This window comes from Erythrolamprus reginae, chromosome 3, assembly GCF_031021105.1.
Source record: "Erythrolamprus reginae isolate rEryReg1 chromosome 3, rEryReg1.hap1, whole genome shotgun sequence".
Classification (NCBI taxonomy): domain Eukaryota; kingdom Metazoa; phylum Chordata; class Lepidosauria; order Squamata; family Dipsadidae; genus Erythrolamprus; species Erythrolamprus reginae.
In genome coordinates, this window is record NC_091952.1 from 126,829,278 (window position 1) to 126,849,605 (window position 20,328).

At 41.9% G+C, this 20,328-nt stretch overlaps 1 protein-coding gene across 1 annotated transcript in view; it reads right to left on the bottom strand.

Moving 5' to 3' along the window:
* The window catches only part of LRRC8C (leucine rich repeat containing 8 VRAC subunit C), a 45,896-nt gene extending 29,906 nt beyond the window's left edge, over positions 1–15,990 (bottom strand). The window contains exon 1 of the mRNA XM_070746589.1: positions 15,669–15,990. The gene's annotated coding sequence lies outside the window, so the exon portion shown is untranslated. The remainder of the gene's footprint in view (positions 1–15,668) is intronic.
* Between the last annotated feature and the right edge of the window lie 4,338 nt (positions 15,991–20,328).

Below are 20,328 nucleotides of genomic sequence, written 5' to 3' on the forward strand. Positions count from 1 at the left end.
AGTTCCACCGGATTGGACATGAGCAACCCATGTGACTGCTGGACCCGCTCCTTCAGTACGGAGAACCAACTATCCCCAGAGATCTGCACCACCCCCACCCTCCTAGCCTTCCAGAAGGCCTTAAAAATATGGCTTTTCCGGCAGGCCTCGGGCCGTTGAGCCATAGTATTTTACTCGGGCCAGAATAGGATGTTTGTACTGGAATTTTAATTGTAACATATTGTTTTACTCATGTACACCGCCCTGAGTCTGTCAGGAGTTGGGCAGCTTATAAATATAGCTAGCTAGCTAGCTAGTTGAATAAATAAATAAATACATTTTCTGAAATATGTGTTTTTATATAAAGGATAAATTCTATCTTATGTCTCCCATTTTACAACTTGTCTGTAGCATTTTTCAACAGCCCTCTACACACATGGATCAATAACATATTTCTTCAGGCACCCAATGCACCTTAAGCATTTATTTTCTTAAAAAGAAATTTGGACTCGAGTGTGTGATCCTATTTGGCTCAGATGTAAGTCCAACTAAGTTAGAATGAACTCATGCATAGAACATCCATAAATTTGTAGCATGAGTTGAGTATCGTGTTTGTTATTATTTCAGTTTTACAATAACAAATCTAGGAAGTAACTGAGCTGAAAGATGGTAATAGGCTCAAAGTTGTTTGGTAAATTCCCTAGTTAAATAGGAATTGAACCTTGGTCTCCTCATTTAATATCTTCTACACCCAATTTGCTGCTCTCTAAATAAGTTTAAATTACAATGTCTGCAATTATTACAGGCACCAAAAAATTCTAAGACTGTAGTTGCAACAAAACTGCAGATGCCAGACTTGGGCAAGAAATAATGGATGGAAACTAATCAAGGAGAGAAGCAACCTGGAATTAAGGAGAAACTTCCTAATAATGAGGACAGTTAACCAGTGGAACAGCTTGCCTTCAAAAGTTGTGGGTGTTTTCATCACTGGAAGTTTTTAAGAAGAGACCGGACTGTCCTTTTTTCCCTTGGATGCCGAAAACGTATGTGCGCACACTATCATGCCTGCATGAGTGCCCACACCCATAATTCAATGCCTGGGGAGAGTGAAAATTGCCTCCCCTACCCCCCGGAAGCCCTTTGGAGGTCAGAAACAGCCCATTTCCCAAATTCTGGTAGACCCGCTGGGACCAGTTTTCACCCTTCCCGGGCTCCAGAGGCTTCCCGGGAGCCTGGGAAGGGCAAAAATGCCCTCCTAGAGCCTCCATGCGAGCTGAAAATCAACTGACTGGCACGCACATGCCTATTGGAGCTGACAACAGCTTGTGTGCTGGCAGATATGGCTCCGGGTGCCACCTGTGGCACCCGGTTTGTCATGACTGGTATAGGAGCCCTCTCTACAGACACACGAGCCATTGACCAGCTCAGCTCCACTGCGCTTGTGCCGCCGGACAGCTGATTTTCAGACAAGCTCATACTTTCTCCTTATTTTCTGTGGAGTGCCTTTCCCGATCTCTGGAGATGCCACCTTCCAGCTTCATTTCAGGATGGGAGGCTTTCCCTCCAGCTCCGCTTGAAGAAAGAGACTTTCCTTCCATTTGGGGAAAAAGGCTTTTCCCCCTCCCAGCTCTGTTTGGGGAAAGAGGCTTTCTCCTCTGCCCAGATCCATTGAGGGAAAGAGGCTTTCTCCCCTGCCCAGCTCCGTTTGGGGAAAGAGGCTTTCTCCCCTGCCCAGCTCCGTTTGGGGAAAGAGGCTTTTCCCCCTGCCTAGCTCTGTTTGGGGAAAAAGGCTCTACCGCCCCCCCGCCCCCCGCACAAGCTCCATTTGGGGAAAGAGGCTTTTTCCTCTTCCCAGTTCCGTTTGGGGAGATATGGTTCTATAAGTTTGCCATCACAGTAATATACTATTTGAAATACAAAGCTCTAAAATATTATGAATGATGGAGAAACAAACAATATTATGAATTTAGTGCTAAATACTTTAAACCTCCTACTTTTCTATAATTCAGTATGCAACAACTCATAAAGTTGTAGATAATTAAAACACATACTGGGAATATTTCAAACCGTGCCCAAGGTTATGTTTTATTCTTTTTAATATAAGTATTGTTTATAGTAGGTTTATAGGAAAAAAATTTGTTTTAATATTTTAAACATTAAAACAGAGTGTGGGGGGGAATGCAGGGATAGACCAGGATTTTTAAAAATACACAACAAATTAAAAAGACTGAAGTTTAGCATACCACTATAATTCAAAGTAGTTTTCTAGCCTAGTTGATAGAAAATGTTAAAGGAGATAAACATTGCTCTGAACACTCTGGCAAGACCAACTGTGTCATAAAGGCCAGAGCTGTCAGAAAAAGATGAATCGTTATGTGCTAAGCAGAATAAACTATTGTGAGTATCAGTGCTACTGGTTAGCAAAACACCCTTATTGGTTGTATTTAGAATTATACTCCTAAAATGCATTTCCCAGAATATGGTTTCTTAATACATTTGTTATGGTCAAATTTACTTCCTAGCTGATATAGATAGGAGTGTTGTTTTTTTTTAAAATTGCTTTAAAAGAAACAGAAAATGAAAACAAAGCAGAAAGACAGCTATAATGCCTCATTGAACTGGGGATGGAGAGCCATGTTTGATAGTTACTCATAGGTTTTTCTCTGTTAAATGTCTTTTGTAACCTCTGTTTTCAATTTAAACATGCTTTCATTCCAAGCATCTCATATAACCCAATTCAAGAAAAAGGAACAGAATGTGGCACACAATCAAGACTGCTCTAACTAGATAGAGGATGAAAACAATATCAATTTAAGTTACTCTTTTCAAAGAAGATTGTCAACCTTAATTACTTATGCTGAATGTAAATAGAGTCTCAAATATTTGTGGAAAAATAGAATCGAAATAGTAAGGTACAAAGATAGTTAATGCTAGATACTGTCTCTGGTAAAATGCTTAACTATGGAAAATATTCCAAGTAACGTTGACTCATAATTTTAATAAAATGTATGCATATGTATGCACATATTACACAGACACATATGCCAAACCTAATTTACTTAAACATTACTGAGGAGTTCAGTCCTATTTTATTCTATTTACATATTTCAAAACATCATATGGTAGTGAATATACATGGCTAAGGGACAGAAATGGAACCTCACTCTACAAGTCTTTTATGTGTATTTTACTCATACGCAACGTACACTGTTCTTTGTATTCCCAGATAGATAGATTGATAGATAGATAGATAGATGGATGGATGGATGGATGGATAGATAGATAGATTGATAAGATAGATAGATAGATAGATGATAGCTACATAGATGGATAGATAGATGGATGGATAGATAGATAGATAGATAGATAGATAGATAGATAGATAGATAGATAGATGATAGATAGATGATAGCTAGATAGATGGATAGATAGATAGATAGATAGATGGATGGATGGATAGATAGATAGATAGATAGATTGATAGATAGATGATAGATGATAACTAGATAGATGGATAGATAGATGATAGCTACATAGATGGATGGATAGATAGATAGATAGATAGATAGATAGATGATAGCTACATAGATGGATAGATAGATAGATAGATAGATAGATAGATAGATGGATAGATAAGATAGATAGATAGATAGATAGATAGATGATAGATAGATAGATGATAGACAGATAGATAGATAGATAGATAGATAGATAGATAGATGATAGCTACATAGATGGATAGATAGATAGATAGATAGATAGATGATAGATAGATGATAGCTAGATAGATGGATAGATAGATGATGGCTACATAGATGGATAGATAGATAGATAGATAGATTGATAGATAGATGATAGCTACATAGATGGATAGATAGATAGATAGATAGATAGATGGATAGATAAGATAGATAGATAGATAGATAGATAGATGATAGATAGATAAGATAAATAGATAGATGATAGCTACATAGATGGATAGATAGATAGATAGATAAGATAGATAGATAGATGATAGATAGATAAGATAAATAGATAGATGATAGATAGATAGATAGATAGATAGATAGATAGATAGATAGTTAGATGATAGCTACATAGATGGATAGATGGATAGATAGATAGATGATAGATAGATAGATAGATAGTTAGATGATAGCTACATAGATGGATAGATGGATAGATGGATAGATAGATAGATAGATGATAGATAGATAAGATAGATAGATAGATAGATAGATGATAGATAGATAAGATAAATAGATAGATGATAGCTACATAGATGGATAGATGGATAGATAGATAGATGATAGATAGATAGATAGATAGATAGATAGATAGATAGTTAGATGATAGCTACATAGATGGATAGATGGATAGATGGATAGATAGATAGATAGATAGATGGATAGATAAGATAGATAGATAGATAGATGATAGATAGATAAGATAAATAGATAGATGATAGCTACATAGATGGATAGATAGATAGATAGATAGATAAGATAAATAGATAGATGATAGATAGATAGATAGATAGATAGATAGTTAGATGATAGCTACATAGATGGATAGATGGATAGATAGATAGATGATAGATAGATAGATAGATAGATAGATAGATAGATAGATAGTTAGATGATAGCTACATAGATGGATAGATGGATAGATGGATAGATAGATAGATAGATAGATGATAGATAGATGGATAGATAGATAGATGGATAGATAGATGGATAGATAGATAGATAGTTAGATGATAGCTACATAGATGGATAGATGGATAGATAGATAGATGGATAGATGGATAGATAGTTAGATGATAGATAGATAGATAGATAGATAGATAGATAGATAGATAGATAGATAGATAGATAGATAGATAGATCATACTTACTGCCATTACCTGTGTGCTTCTCAAAGAGATTTGTGTTCCCGGCGCTTGCATGCGTCTGAGAAAGGTTTTGCTTCTGTGCATGCACTGGAAGCAAACTCTCATGAGGGAATGAGCGCATGAGCAAGATTTCGGTGGTGTTTTTTGCTTCCGTGCATGCAAAAGCAAAAAATTGCTGAAATCTCGCACACATCCCCTCGCGAGATTTTGCTTCCGTGCGCATGTTGGATGCACACACCAGGGACTCCATTTTCGCTACTGGAGCTATGGTGTGGGCCATTCTGGTAGCAACCCGCTACTGATACAGATAGTCCTCAACTTATTTGTGGTTAAAATTTCTGTGCTAAGTGAGGGATTTGTCAAGTGGGTTTTGCCCCATCTTACAATCTTTCCTGCCACAGTTGTTAAGTGGATCACCGCACTTGTTAAGTTGCTAAATGAAACTGGATTCTCCATTGACTTTGCTTGTCAGAAAGTTGCAAACGGTGATCACATGACCCTGAGACACTGTAACTATCATAAATATGAGTCAGTTGCGAAGCGTCTGAATTTTGATCACAGGACCATGGGGATCCTGCAATGGTCGTTAAGTGTGAAAAGTGGTCATAAGCCAGTGGTGTTTTTTTAAGTGGTGTTGTAACTTTGGATGGTCACTAAACAAACTATTGTAAGTCAAGCACTATCTTGTCTTGCAACAGAATTATACTTCTTTTTTTGCGGAAAGTATTCCAAATAAAATGTTTTTTTGATCAGGAATAAGAAGCCAGTCAAAACGTAAGGCTTAATCCTTCCACCCCACAACACACAGACAAGATTGTTATCTCCGCATCCTAATATTGGAACAGAACTGCTTCCCGCAACAATTTATCTTTAATCATGTATTACTTTGTCTAAAATTAAGCTGCTGAAATTCTTGACTTAAAAGGGTTTACTTTTGTCGTTATATGCAGACCTACCACATTAACAAACTCACAAAGGAAGTGGCAATCAGTGCCCTTCCAGAATATCATATTGCCAGAAGTCATAACCAAAAGCTAAAGATAAGCTACAGAAAGAAGCCTTTTGATGTATCATCATGCACACTTCCAGTGAGAGAAAATTTGATTCCCTGTCTGTTCAGCAAAACCCCAAAATAGTTGTACTTGTGATTCAAGTGGAATATTTTGAACTACAGGTAGTCCTTGACTTGCGGCTGGCTGCTTAGGTCAAATGGACCCCCAAAAGGTACTTACAACTTATATTTCAAGTTCTGATGGCCATCCCCCCCCATGCAGTCACATGATTGCTTTTATACCGCTTCATAGTGCTTTTACAGCCCTCTATAAGCTGTTTACAGAATCAACATATTGTCCCCAACAATCTGAGTCATATTGCCCCTAACAATCTGGTTAGGGCTTGAAAAAAATCTTCCTCGGAGAGAGTAACAATGAAAAAGCCTACAAGATAAGAGCTGGGAATATCATTAGCATCTAGTTAGGGATGGGGGGGGCTACAGTCAGAGTATAAGATGCACCCACATCTTCAGCCACTTTTAGGGAGGAAAATGGTGCATCTTACAGTCCGAAAAACATGGTACAGTGATCCCTCGATTAGCACGGTCTCGATTAGCGCGAAACGCTGCAACGCGGTTTTTCAAAAAATATTAATTAAAAAATAAGTCCGCGCTAGTTCTCTCTCTCTTTCTCTCCCTGTTGCCGGCGTGGTATATGAGAGAGAAAGAGAGAGGCAGAGGTCGGGCGCATCACCGGGAGGTGGAGGCGGCGTGGGGACGCTGGGTGCCGGGGACACCGAGGAGGGGGTGGACGTGGCCTCTCAGCTGCAGAGCCGAACAAGGGCGGAGGCAACGGCGGAGTCCGGCGCTGGGGCCATGCGGGGCCGCTCATCCAGGGGGGCGTGGACTGGCAAGTCGCCCTCCTTTCTCTTTCTTTCTCTCTCTTATACCACACCGGTAACAGGGAGAGAAAGAGAGAGAGCGGAGGGCACCTTGCCGGTCCACGCCCCCCTAGATGAGCGGCTCCGCATGGCCCCAGCGCCGCCCAGGCAAAGGGGAAACCCCAAGATCGCTTGCCGCTTGCCGTATTGCAGCGAAGGAGGCGAAGCAAGGCTCCAAGCTGCAATACGGCAAGCGGCAAGCGATCTTGGGGTTTCCCCTTTGCCTGGGCGGCGGGAAGACCAAGGGAAGGTTCCTTCAGCCGCCCAACACCTGATCCGCTCCGCAGCGCGGCAGCAGCGAGGAGCCAAAGATGGGGTTTCCCCTTTGCCTTTACCCCATCTTCGGCTCCGCGCTGCGGAGCAGATCAGCTGTTGGGCGGCTGAAGGAACCTTCCCTTGGTCTTCCCCGCCGCCCACACGCAAACTCCACCATCTGCGCATGTGCGGCCATGAAAAAAATGGCGCGCATGCGTAGATGGTGTTTTTTACTTCCGCACCACTATAACGCGGAAATCGATTAGCGCGGGAGGTCTTGGAACGTAACCCCTGCGCTAATCGAGAGATCACTGTACTTCTTTTTATAAGTGTGTTTAAACCCTGGATTTATTTCTTGCAACTTTGTTGAAAAGACACATACAGTAGCTACTGTTTTTAATGGGAGGGGGGTTGTTTATGTTTTGACCACCTACAAATTATTTATAAAACAGACATCTCTGTTGAAAGACATCCTATTTCCTGCTTTGCCAGCTTCCTCTTTGACAATAAGGTATTCTTTTTGTGTTTCTGTGAAGGAAGATCAAAAGGGGCAACAATGAATGTTGTAAAACAGACACAAAACCTTGCCATAAAACCTTGCCAAATAACACAGAGTAAGCAAGATTAAGAATTCAAGAATGCACAGAATTTTTGCAGTTAGTCCTTAATTTACAACCAATCGCTTAGACTACCATCTGAAGTCACTAAGCAATTGGTTGCAAATTGGCTTAATGATATAAAAGGTACTTATGACCTGATTACAAAGTTATGTAATACATAACCACAATATGGTAAACAGCCTGCATTTACAGCCACATTCACTTAATGACCATTGCAAAAAAAAAAAGTTGTAAAATTAAGTTGGTTGTATAATTATTCACTTTACAACTATCACAACCTATGACCATAACTGGCAGGGTCCATTATTGTCATAAGTCAAGATACTACCTGTAAAAATATCTTGGGGCAATACGGAATCTTGAAAGCTGTTAATAACAATTTCTCAATCTCATGTATACTAGATTACTGTGGTTTTTGTTCTATAAGATGCACTTCTTCCCCCCCCCCCCAAAAAAAAGTGGGTGGAAATGTCTGTGCATCTTAATAGAGCGAATTTTGTCAAAGCCCTGGCCACCCACCAGTCACCACCCGTCAGACATTTTCAGTCTCCGCACATCCCATTTTTTGCCTCTGTGTGTTGTTTTCAGCCAGGCCAAAAACAGGATGCACAGAGGCTGAAAGCAGAATAGGCGGAGGCAAGGGCGTTCCCCGCAACCTGGAATAGCTGATCGGCAGTATTCCAGGAGCCTGATCCAATCACCAATCACCTGCTTGTGTTAAATCAGGCTGCGATATCACGTGCTGAAGCTGTCCAGGCCGTTTGCTGTAAGGATGCTAATCAGATGAATACCGGTTGATGCTGGGAGGCAGAGGCAGGGTTTTTTTGTTTGCTTTCTCTCCAAAAGCTAGGTGCGTCCTATGGTCTAGAGCAATTTTTTCCTCAGGTGCCGAAAGAGCATGTGAGCACATGCACAAGTGCCCACATCTATAATTCAATGCTTGGGGAGGGCAAAAACAGCTTCCCCCACCACTGGTAGCCCTCTGGAGGCTGGAAACAGCCTGTTTCCCAACTGGGCCCAGTTGGCTCATGTTTCGCCCTCCACAGGCTCCAAAGGTTTCCCTGGAGTGAGGGAATGGTAAAAACGCCCCCCTCCCCCCCAGAGGCTCTTTGGAAGCCAAAAACGCCCTCCCGGAGCCTCTGTGTGAGCCAAAAATCAGCTGGCCAGCTCACACATGCACATTGGAGCTGAATTAGGGCAACGGCTCGCATGCCAACCGATATGGCTCTGCGTGCCACCTGTGGCACCCATGCCATAGGTTCACCATCACTGGTCTAGAGCATCTTATAGTGCAAAAAATGTGGTAATTGCAGTAGAGACTTTTTGAATCTTTTCAACCACGTCTTCCCAGATTTCCCTTCACCTGGGGTGAGTTGTCATTCACAAGAAAAGCTGTCAACTGAAACCTGGATGGCCATGCCTTCCCTCCCTTTCTCAGCTTCCCCACATGAAAGCTGGCTGGGTGATTTTGGGCCAATCATTCTCTCTCAACCTAACCGACCTCACGTGATAGTTGTGAGGAAATTAGAAGGGGGAAAGAGTGTTCACTGCCTTGAGTTATTTATTTTAAAAATATTAAAGGCGGGATAAAAATAAATAAAAGTTAAGTTTTTATATAAAACAATTACTTTGCTCCACCTTGAATAGAGAAAAATAATTGTACACGAACTACAATAATCTGAACAGAAAAGCAGGAAGAAACGTCAGTGTGTTTCGACTGATTAAAAACAACAGGAAAAAAAAGGAAATGATTCACAAACCACATGTGCTTAAAAGAGCTATGTTTCCAATCCTAAATGGGCCCACAAGCTAGTTTTTAAAACCAAATATAGCTTCATTTTCCAGCTCTGGATGTGTCAATACAAACGAATGTGTCACTTTTGTTTATTGTAAAAGATTGATAGTAAATAAGATGAATGGCCAATGTTAGTCTGTAAAGAGAATGCTGCAAGTTTCCCACAGTTGAAGCATGGATGGCCTAACCAATATCACTGAATGTCAGTTTCTTTCCATAAGCCTCCTTACGTTGCATGAGATACACTGATACATGTGCTTTTATAGGAAAAGCAATGGCAGAATCTGCTGGCAGAGTGAAAAGATGAATCAGCCTAGAATCCCTATGTAGCCACAAGAGAATTAACTTTGACTCCTTTGAATGCTGATCTTATCTAACGCTAACCAGGTACCAATTGTTAAATAAAGAAGGTTTCTGGGCAAAGGCTTTTTGCAATAAATCAAGTTCCCTTGTGAATGTCCACCTGACACTTATTTGCAAACTGATGCTGCCACTAAGGAAGTATGAAATCAAACTAAGCCCTTGATGGATAATGAAACAGCAAGCAAACTAAATGGAGTCCTGTGATGTATGCTGCAATGACACCAAACATCTCTCTAAGTGCCTACTAAGTCTCTGCTCCTCCTATGCTGAGAAAGAAAAAATAAGGTGGTTTTTTTAAAAATAGAATAGTTTTAAATAGTTTTTCACAGGGCTCAGAAGCAACATAGGAAATCATTGTGATAGGTAGATACAGTCCACTGCTATATAGAAGCTGGGTTGGAACAAAAAGGAAAGGAAAAGGGGGGGGGGGAGAGGAGAGGAGAGAGATTAAAGGGAGCTATGAGTTTGTTGGAAAGACAGATAGGATGGTTAGCTAACAAATACAAATACAAAAGAAGTTTTTATGATGGCAATATAGGAAGATAAGAGGAAAAGCCAATATAGGAAGATGAGAGGAAAAGTCACCTAACATCAAAAGCCAGAGTTCCCATGCAGGCAAATCTAACACCAAGGCATCAGACCTGAGTGGAATCTTGTACTAGTTCACAGAATAGTAACAGAATCAAAAGGAGCAGATAATCAGGAAGCCAAGTCCAAGGCTAGAAAATTATTTACCTACAGAAGTCTGACCCTCAAAAAAGCCCACTTTCATAGCAAGGGTCCATTGCCCTTTATCATGCCTATTTCTTCATTAAGCCAATGAGATTCCTTGGCTCATTGAACACCCTCTCCTCTTTTAGTGTCCACAATCTGTTCTAACAATTTGGTCATTAAGCAAAATGGTCACTATATGAACACGTCTGACATGTCAGAGAGAGAGAGAAAGAGAAAGAGAGAGATGCTGCAAAGGTATACAAAGTTATACAAAGTTATGTCATACAGTGTCCTGTGCCCGATTCTGTTTTTGTCCCCTCCCAGGATGGAGAGACGACTGCTTAGATAAGCTATGGTATCTCTTCCTGAACTGCTTTTCTCCCACAGCTTTCCTAAAAAGTCTTAACTGCAAGCTAACCAACTTAGGTCTTAATTAGCTGAGTAGAACCCTCTCCTGCCTGGTGCTGTGGCCTGAATCAGTTTTATATTGAAGACTTTTGTTGTCAGGCCCACCCACAAAATTTGGCCATAAATGAATGCATTGGTCAGAATGGGGGGTTGTTTTCCCTTCTTATTGCCATCATATTTGTGAATAGTTTCTAAATGAGGAGTGGCTGCACTCACTTGACCATTCTACCTGTGTGATAATCTTTTGGGGATCTACTTCAGGTGACTCAGTCAATTGCTGTGCTTCTACAAGAGGGGAGCTGGTTACTTGACTGTTTCAAAATTGCAGGCTCATGCTTCAAAAGTCTCTTCTTCTTGAACCTCACCTGGGAGTCTATTGGCTCCTAAGTGGCAAAGTAAAAACCCAGCAGTCCCTCTTCCTCCAATTCTGACTCTTACAGGTCCATACAGAATAAAGGGGGAAAACCCAGATAATTGTGATGGGCTGTGTTCATCCAGGGAGCCCTTCTGTAGTCATACCAGCTTCCTGGAGGAACATCACAACTACCAGTTTCTTCCTCTGGAAAAATCCAAATGTCCTCACTGTTTCCCCAAAATGGATAAAGTATCCATACAATGCTGCCCTACTAGTCTTTTCCATTGTATTCCAGTTAAGTTATAAAAATTGCAACATGTTAATAAACCTATCAAAAGCATATAGGCAGTCCTAAATTGAAAATTAAAAATCTTCTGTTTAACATGAAGTAAGTTTGCCTTCCAAAAGGAATAAATCATTAACATGTACATAGGAGCATTTACAGTATGCTCAGTTTCCCCTGCTGTTCTGTTTAGAAAAACTCCCTAATCTTATGTTCCCGGGTCTATTTGACCCGGACTGCAAATTGATCATTTTAGGTACTTATATTTGGTCTTTTTGAAAGCTTTTTTCACCTGGAAACAAGTTTGAACATTTCTGCACACAATGGAATGAAAATTGAACTGAAAAAATTAATCCTTATTGGTTTATTTTGCACATAAATGTGCCTCCCCCCCCCCGTTTTTGTGAATGTTTTTTTCAATTTATGGATAGTTTTGCTTGCAAAATCCATTCTATTTTACTAAAGTTGGTGTGGGATTGGTAGCTTGAACATTTCTGCACACACTGATATGAAAATTGAAATGATAAAAGTAAATCTTATTGGTTTATTTTGCTGATATAATGCATGCCCCCCAATTTCTGTGAAATATTTTTTTCAGTTCATTTATATTTTTCTTATGTTCAGGATTGTTCAATTTAGTATATCAAACCTTTTGGGGGGAAATTCCTTAGGGATTTGTGGCCTTAAAAAATATAAATTGACACAAAATTCAGAAAGGATGGGGGAGGGGCTTTTTGATCAAAATAAAAATATAAGTCTCAGTTTTTCCAGTTCAATTTTCATATCATTATGTTCATAAATGTTCAAACTAGTTTTCCAGTTGAAAAAGTTTTCAAAAAGATCAAATTCAAGTACCTAAAAAAATTATTTTTGGTCCGGTCATATACGAACAGAAACAGACTCGAAGTTATGATTTTATTTTGCCCAGAAAACAATTAGCCACCACCCCAAAAATATTTTTTGATGATCAGCAATGTTAAATTGAGTAAATGAATGCCTAAGATTTTAAAGAATATTTCGGATTTGGAGCATAAAAAAATAAAAAGTGAAAATGGTTGCAAGCAGCCGGGGGGGGGGGGGGCCTTATTTCTGATGTTAAAAAACCAGTAAGAATCATTTTTTTCAGTTCCTTTATATTTTTCTTATATTCAGAAATGTTCAAGCTACCAATCCCACACCAACGTCAGTAAAATAGAATGCATTTTGCAAGCAAAACTATCCATAAATTGAAAAACCTTTCACAAAAACGGGGGGGGCATGCATTATATCAGCAAAATAAACCAATAAGATTTACTTTTTTCATTTCAATTTTCATATCATTGTGTGCAGAAATGTTCATACTACTTTCCAAGTGAAAAAAGCTTTCAAAAAGACCAAACATAAGCACTGCAAATGAAGAGTTTTCGGTCCAGGTCAGGGTGACCCGGGAACAGAAGAAGTGTGACTTTTTTTGCCCAGCAAAAACTAAGCCCCGCACCCCGCAAAAAAAATTCTCATAGAGAGAACCCCTGAAATGATGAAAAGTCATGAAATTTCAAGTTTCAGATATGCAGGGAAAATGTTTTACAGGGGACTCAAACTTGGCTTCCGGTCACATACGACCCGAACAGAACAGCAGGGTTTTTTAATGGAATTGCAAACTGTAAAGAAAAGCTAGCAGCCAACATCCATTTCATATCAACAGGAATAAAAACAAAACCCCATTATATAACCTAAGAAACTATTTTTAAGTGAAAGGAAAACCATCACTTAGTTGCCTCAAGGCTTTTCATTCACTCAGTCACACCCATCTATTCATTAGGGTTGCATTTCTCACAAATTAAGAAACCTGCATAAATAAAGTGATGACTTATCTCTTAAATACCGTTATCTTACTCTGTAAACAGTTAAAAGGCTGCAAATGAAATCTGTTCCAAAAGCACAATACTTTGTATGCATATTCAAAATAGATAATTAATTAGCCTTATTACCAGATAACTGTAAGATTATAATTTTAATTAAAGAAGGCAGGAGGACAGTTGCACAGTAAATTTCCCACCATTTAATTCTGAAGTCCAACTTTATCATAATTTCCACTTTTCCACTACATCCTTGGGAGAAGAAAGAAGGCCTTTGTCTATGGAGAGGGGCGGCATACAAAGCAAAGCAAAGCAAAGCAAAGCAAAGCAAAGCAAACCAAACCAAACCAAACCAAACCAAACCAAACCAAACAACAAACCAACAAACAAACAAACAAAATGTTACTGGACTTAAGTTCCCATAAAACTCCGAACATTAGCTGAGGATGAGGAAAAATATAATCCAAAGAATCCAATATATATCAGGGGCCATCAATTCCTAATTTTAAATCCCACGGACCACTAATATGATTTTTAAAAAAATATAAATAGTATTTATGGCAATATAAAAATGCAAAATAATTTTTCTGCGCACCACCAACATTTTCTCCACAGACCACTGGTTGGTGACCATTTGTCTATATAGTATATATATACACGGCTCAAGAAAATAAAGGGAACACTCAAATAACACATCCTAGATCTAAATGAATGAAATATTCTCATTGAATACTTTGTTTTGTACAACGTTGAATGTGCACAACAGCATGTGAAATTGACTGTCAATCACTGTTGCTTCCTACCGTAAGTGGACAGTTTGATTTCACAGAAGTTTGATTCACTTGGAGTTATATTGTGTTGTTTAAGTGTTCCCGTTATTTTTTTGAGCAGTGTATTTATGTTCCTCTATTTCCCAGAAAGGGAGATGTGGGTGGAATATATAACAAAAGGAATGCCTTACAGCATAACTCATCCCTGTCTTAGATCCTGTGTATTCCCAGCCGTCACGGCCACCCAGAGGTATACAGTAAGGGACCGAGATTATGAAGGCGTCATATTGAGCCGAGTATAAATCAGCCTGCCCGAAACTAAAGCGACGCACTGCAACTTCTCCACTCCTTCCCCTTCTAGCTACTATGAGGTTGCCGGCCCCGAAACTGATACTTTTTGGGTTCAGCTTCTGCCTCCTTGCAAAAGACGCATAGTCGGCAGCGGCGGGAAACGTCCCGCGCCGCCCGCTCCCCCCCCCCGCCCGACGTGACCCCAGCCTCAGCAAAATTGGTGGCCGACACCGCGTCGTCCTCCGACTCTCCCCCCCCCGCCACCGCCGTTTCCTTCCTTCACGGAAAACGAAGTGGGGGGGGGAGTTAAAGTACGAAGGACCGGCCGTTGTTGGAAGTTTCCCTCCAGAGAGCCACCCAAACCAAATAACAAAGCGCAAACGGAGGGATGCAGTTCTCCTGTGGGAGAACTAACGGGCTGTTCGCGGTGGCACGTCAGGCGGAGGGGGGAGTGCTGAGACGAGAGGTAGGGCTCGAGGCGATGAAGGGGGACGGCTTCAAGACTCTCAAGAGCAGCGGGGGCTGGGGGGGGTATCTGGCGAGGACCCAAGAGTAGCCGAGGCTGAGGGGAGGGGGGCGAGGACTCTCAAGAATAGCCGAGGCTGGGGGGGGGGGCGGCTTCAAGACTCTCAAGAGTAGCCGAGGCTGAGGGAGAGGGCGAGGACTCTCAATAACAGCCGAGCCTGAGGTGGGGAGGGCGAGGACTCTCAATAACAGCCGAGGGGGGCGAGGTTGGGCAAAGGCCAAAGAGGAGCCAGGTTTTCTCCGACCAGCCGGCCGTCCCCTGCCCTCCCCCCGCCTTGAGAGAGAGAGAGACGGGGGAGGGGGCAACGCAAGCAGCCCAAAAGCCAAAGAAAAATAAATGCCCTTTACTCGGGGGACCTCAAGTATGGCATGCGTAAGAGTCTGAATCCCCCTCCCGAGTTTCCACAGCGCGAGACTCGGATTCATAGCCTCCCCTCCCGTCCCCCAATTTATTTGCGAGGAGAGCCTCCTTTTCCCCAACACCCCCCTCCCACACCCAAAAAAAGTCTCGCATGGAGGAAAGCCACCCGGAGTTGCCGCCTTCCGGCTCCTGAACCGGCAAAGGGGGGTCCCCAAGCGGCTTGCGGAAGAAGGAGCGCTCTACCTCCCACCCACCCCACCGACCCTCCGTGATGGGTGGACTCACCTCGTTGAAAAGAGCGCGCGCCCCCTCCGCGCGCGCGCTGTGAGTAAGGTGGAGGGGAGAGAGAGAGAGAGAATTCACGGGCGGCGGCTGTGCTCGAAGGCGAGGCGGGCTCCGGCGCCCTCCATAGCAGCCCGATGCAGCTTCAGGCTGATGCTCCGCGGCGAGCTCTGTTGGGAGAGCGGTGACTCGAGGCCACGGTCCACGGCCCCTCCTCTCTCTCTCCGCCTCCTCTGCCGGCCGCCACCTCCGGGCCACTCCCTGCTTCGACGCTGAGGCGCACGTGGCTTCTGGAGGCTGCTACTGCGCAGGGAGGGCTGGCGGGAGATTTTCGCCCTTTGCCCCGGCCCGCCGTGGACGGGTGGAGGGCAGATGCGGCGCCCCGATTTCGTTGCAAACAAGGGAGGCTTGTAGTTTTCGGGAAAGGCCCGCTCACCGCGCTTGTCTCCACTAGGAAGAACTTATGCTCAAAGATGCATAGGCAAGGTTGCAGCTGAGCTGTTCAAACCTATTGGAGCGATCTATTCAGGAATGAAGCTCACCGACCTCTTTGATACTTCGTCGTCATTATCTTCCTCCTCCATAGAACAGAACAGAATAGAATAGAATTCTTTATTGGCCAAGGGAATTTGTCTTTGGTGCATGTGCTCAGTGTATATAAAAGAAAAAGATACATTTGTCAAGAATCAAATAAGCAATGAGGAAACAATATTAATAAAAATCTTAAGAATATAAGCAACAAGTTAGTTATACAGTCATAAATGGGAGGAAATGGGTGATAGGAATGATGAGAAAAAACCAGTAGTAATAGTAGTGCAGACTTAGGTAATACCATCATCATCATTCTAACCAGTCTCTATCCACTGCAGGATGAAGGCCACTTCCGCTTGTTTCCAACCAATATGGTCCTGAGCTTTCCGTTTCCAATGGAGCCAGCAATGATCCATCTTACTTTAGTGTGTGCTTTTTATCAAGTGGACTGCCACAAAAAAAGGGGGGGGGGGGTTGTGGAGTCAAGCTATTCTCCAAAGTACCTGAGGGTAGGACAAGAAGCCATGAATGGAAACTTATCAAGGAGAGAAGCAACCTAGAGTTTAAAGAGAAATTTCCTGACAATAATCAGTGGGAAAACTTCCCTCTATTAATAAACTTTAATAACTTAATAAAAGGCAATAAACCTCCCTTTATTAAAATGTGTGATTAATAAAGTTGTAAATGCTCCAAGTTTTTAATTAGAGATTGGATAACCATTTGTCTGAAGTGATGTAGAGTTTCCTACCTAAGCAGGGGGTTGGACTAGAAGACCTCCAGGGTCCCTTCCAACTCTGTTTTTCTCTTCTATTCTATTGGAATGGAGAGACTTCCCCAGTTTTGAAGTGGGATCCATTCTGTGGCTGCCTTGGTCCACCTGCCTTCAGTTCTTGCTATGTAACCAGCCCGGTTCCATTTCAATACACTGATACTTATTGCTGAATAAGTACAAGATCAAAATACAGCTTGCCTTTAAGGATTGCTTATTGCCTAGAATTCACCTCCTGTATATCTTTTGCAGTTGTAAAAGTGGCTCCAGTTCCGAAGGTTTATCTGTACAGGGCTAACTGATCATGTATGCATGAATGTATGTATGTATGTACCAGTGAAGCACTAGCAAAATTTTTACTATTACACTGTGGGCGCATGTTATGTAGGATGCCCTGCTTTTTCTTTCAGCATCTTTCAGTGCAAATTGGGTGCTCTGGGGTGGAGCTCCATTTTCACTATCCTACTGCGTTCCCCCCCCCAATCCGGGCAGTAGCCCACCCCTAGTATGTATTTATTATTTATTTATTTATTAGATTTGTATGCCGCCCCTCTCCGTAGACTCGGGGCGGCTCACAGCAATAATAAACAATATATAACAAATCTAATAATTTAAAAGAAACACTAAAAACCCCATTATTAAAAGCAAACATACACACAAGCATATCATACATAAACTGTATAGGCCCGGGGGAGATGTTTCAATTCCACCATGCCTGACGGCAAAGGTGGATTTTAAGGAGTGTACGAAAGGTGAGGAGGGTGTGAGCAGTTCTAATCTCTGGGGGGAGCTTGTTCCAGAGGGTTGGGGCCGTCACAGAGAAGGCTCTTCCCCTGGGTCCCGCCAAACGGCAATGTTTAGTTGACGGGACCCGGAGAAGGCCAACTCTGTGGGACCTAATCGGTCGCTGGGATTTGTGCGGCAGAAGGCGGTCCCGGAGATATTCTGGTCCGATGCCATGAAGGGCTTTATAGGTCATAACCAACACTTTGAATTGTGGCCGGAAACTGATCGGCAACCAATGCAGACTGTGGAGTGTTGGTGTAACATGGGCATATTTGGGAAAGCCCATGATTGCTCTCGCAGCTGCATTCTGCACGATCTGAAGTTTCCGAACATGTAGCCCCAAGTAGCCCCATGTAGAGAGCGTTACAGTAGTCGAACCTCAAGGTGATGAGGACATGAGTGACTGTGAGCAGTGAGTCCCGGTCCAGATAGGGCCGCAACTGGTGCACCAGGCGAACCTGGGCAACCGCCCCCCTCGCCACAGCTGAAAGATGGTTCTCTAATGTGAGCTGTGGATCGAGGAGGACGCCCAAGTTGCGGACCCTCTCTGAGGGGGTCAATAATTCCCTCCCCCCAGGGTTATGGACAGAAAGATGGAATTGTCCCTGGGAGGCAAAACCCAGAGCCACTCCGTCTTATCCGAGTTGAGTTTGAGTCTGTATGTATGGTATGTATGAGTATGGTATGTATGTATATGTGTATATAGAATAGATGTATATAGATGTTGCTCAACCATAACTCCTATCTTCCGTGATTGATCATCCTGGTCGAGTCTGCTCAGAGTTTTAGCAACATCAAGAAGGCCACAGATTCTCCAGTCTTCATTTGAAGCTGATTTTAACCTTTGCCAATAAGAGATGAAAAGCTGCTGATAGACTACAGCAATTAGGAAAGGACCTTTTATGGGGAATACATTTCCTCATGTCTCTGGAGAACAGGGTAGTTGCTATACCTCTGCAGGAACGACTGGAAACTCTGCTGTCAGCCATGGGGGCCCGAAATCATTCTATGTACTAAGCTCAAATTCAACAAATGCCAGACACTGGGAAGCATTCTCTGTATTTATATACTGTATATGTGAATGAAAAATGACTGGTTTTATGTATTGTGCTAATATGGCTTGGTCTAGTTTAATTGTGTTGCATACACCCAACTGCTGTGATTTATAAATTATGGTATAGCGTTTTTGAACTTGACCATTGTTTAAACCAACAAAGCGTGGTTAAAATAAATCATGCTTTAATGCAGTGTAATATATGTGATGCTGTGTGATTAATAAAACGGTGCTTACTCTGGTGATATTTTTTTTTTACTTTGCAGAAATAAGTATGTTACTCTGACAATCTTATTCTAAAACTTGCTCTTTATTTGGGATGGGGCTGCATCATTTTTAATTTTAGAGAAAACATTTCCCCAGTGTTATTTTTCTTGAAGCTACTGTTTGTGATTATGGAGAGCAAAGGGTAGAATCCAGATTTAACATATTCCAAATTAGGAACCTGCTTTTCCATGAAATATGGCCCGTGACTAAAATATGTTTAAGCATGTGCTATGAGTAAGGTTGCATGTAGCTTGCTCTGTAATGTAAGAGGAAAATGACTTTCTGCCATAAATGATGGACTAACATATTTTGATCTTTTCCAGTTGAGTAATTTTAAGGTGTAATTTCTAAAGGGAAATTCTTCTGTGAAAATGGCAGCTTTTAAATTAGTTGCAGTATCTTTCTGCACTTGTAAACATGTCTTGGTAGTGGCTTTTTTCTGCCATAATATAATATACCGTATATAATATATAATAACCCCCATAATATTGTCTTCATCTTAACTTTATGACTAAGACAAGCTTAAGCCATTATTTACTGTGTGTCCTTATGACAGCCCCATCCAAGGGCAGGCTGAAACTATAGAAATCTGTTAAACTTGTTATTATCTTTTGGGGAAATCAGATAACCGCAATGACTTCAAACAGAGGCAGGAGAGGCGAGATAGTGATTTACTATTGGGATAGAGTTACCAGATACCAGGACATGGACAATTAGAAAGAACTACAAATGAAGGGGAACACAAGAGCACGCTATCTGTTTAACTTTCCTGGCATCTGTAACAAAAATGACAATGAAGAACTGCAAAAAAAATACTTGGGCCTACAAGTATGTAGCGTTGGCTTACCTGAACGGTCTTCTCTGTGTGCTGTGGGAGAATCCAAGCATGGGATAAACTTCAGTCAGTTGCCAAGGGACTGGGCTAAAAATAGATTGAAACATGCCCTCTCTGCTCCACCAAGCCCCAACAAGTCAGTTTTAAAACGAAGGCATAGATGTCCATGCGATGTAAGACATTGTAATCTGTAATTTCAGTGACCCTCACCTTATGAAAAGCAGGGTGGGTTTGGACTGCCCTGCAGTGCACAGAGAAGATCGTTCATATAAGCCAATACTTCTGTGCACTGCTAAGGAGAGTCCAAGCATAAAATACCTGAGCTTAAGTCTCGGTGGCGGGAGAAGGCCAGTCCGGGGAGCAGATGTGGAGCAGATCCTCTGTAGTACCCATCTGGCAAAAGCTGCCTCGGTAGAGCCAA